Raw genomic sequence first — 1844 nt, 5'->3', positions numbered from 1 at the left:
ATAAGATCACGAATGTAACTCTAGCTTTCTGTTGTTTAAGGTAATGGGACAATGCATCCTTGCAGCTAAATACAGCTGCTTAGATAAACATGCAAACAGCACAGACTTCAGAAGCTAGTTGTCACCCATGCACTTCCTATGTATTCCTTAGGTTGCCCTGACCACTAGGGTAATTTAACAATTGGCTTTTGTCTTGAATAGGTAAACCAATTCTTTCAGTAGGTTTGCTATTTTTATACCAGTTGTGAGTTATTACCAAACCACAATAATTTGAAAGTTAAGGACTGCGACTAATACTCAGTATTGAAAGAAGGTGAACAATATTTGCTGTATTATTTAATGATACTTCTGCCTCAGGTTATTTAAGTCAAACCTTTCACATGAAAAGGGTCATATTTTTCATTGATTAACAACAAAAGCAGATACTTTTCAAACTGGAGATAGTGTCTCATGTTATCTTTATTAGCACTGCTCAGAATTTACTTTGAAAGGATATTTCAAGACCTTAAATGCTTGAAAAAATATGGTTCCATATAAAGCTGAAGGTCACTGAAATAGTATACCCAGATTTAAGCAATTGCTGCAGGAACAGAGAATATTTCAGGAGAAATCTAGAGAAAACAGACCAGTTTAGGAACAAGCAGAGCCATATAAAAATCCTTGTGGTTTGCCACCAAAGTGGCAAAGCTTTACAGATGCAACTCAGCTGGACGACCTTTCCATGAGAGGTGTGTAGAAAACACAGTGGAAATGCCAACTGTATAAAAGCTATGTGGAATATTTCATACTAAATACTCCAAATACTTTTCATTATGTAACTTTTATTTGAGACACACGTTGTAAAAAAGTTCACATGTAATAATAAAACCATTGGGAGTATGAAGGGTTTTTTTAGGGTTTGGGTCTGGGGTTTTGTCTACACATCAATACACAATTAATGATTAGGTTTACAAGTTAACCACATGACAAGTTCACTTTTATCTGCTGGAGTTTTTCACATTACACCTTATACCAGAGATAAAATGTGCTTAAACACACACAGTAGAACACTTCTATTTCAAAATTAAGCATTTTCTCACAGACTATAATTTTTATTCTGAATTTAGTAGCTATATAACATTAAAACAACTGTAATTGAAGTTTTATTTGCAAAAATGTTCGTAAGGCCATAGGAATGCACTAAAATACTTAAATTCACCAGAAATAAGAAAAATCAATGGGAATCCTGCTTTTGTGGAAGGAAGAAATACAAATTTTATTTATACAAATGAGAATGGCATAAGCAGTTCAGTGAGAGGAGAAAGAGAGACCTATTATCACCTACAGACCAATCCTTAAGAAGTTTAACATTGCAAAATTTCAGTTACATTAATAACCAAACAACAGATGCATTTTCACAAATAACACATTTATGCATTTTACATATTATTAATGTACTTTCAAATCATCATCCATTTGTGGTATTTTAATGTGATATGTATATTCACTACTCCCTTCTTCACTTGTGAAAATGATCCACTTAATTCACTTGGCTTCAGCAGACTACTATGGGATAGGTACTTAGAACGGGAAATGCTTTCTGTAAAAGAACTACAGGTCTGAAATTAGCAGTTTTGAGACAGTCTCCCAAATAGCAAAGTGAGTTGCATTAAGTTTCATGAGTGGTTTAAGCTTTAGCAATACTAGAACTGCCAGACAGTAAGTAAACCAAATATTCTGTATAGACTCAACAAAACTTTTTGTGCATATTTTGCTGAGCACAGACCAAAAGCTAAAATTGCAAAGTACTGACACCCAGTTTGGGTTTTGTTTGGCTACTTTTTTTTTTTTTTTGTAAATATATA

The sequence above is a fragment of the Melanerpes formicivorus genome, unplaced genomic scaffold (assembly GCF_026170545.1).
Source record: "Melanerpes formicivorus ecotype bairdi unplaced genomic scaffold, bMelFor1.0.p_v2 SCAF_10, whole genome shotgun sequence".
Taxonomy (NCBI): domain Eukaryota; kingdom Metazoa; phylum Chordata; class Aves; order Piciformes; family Picidae; genus Melanerpes; species Melanerpes formicivorus.
This window is presented reverse-complemented; position numbering follows the sequence as displayed.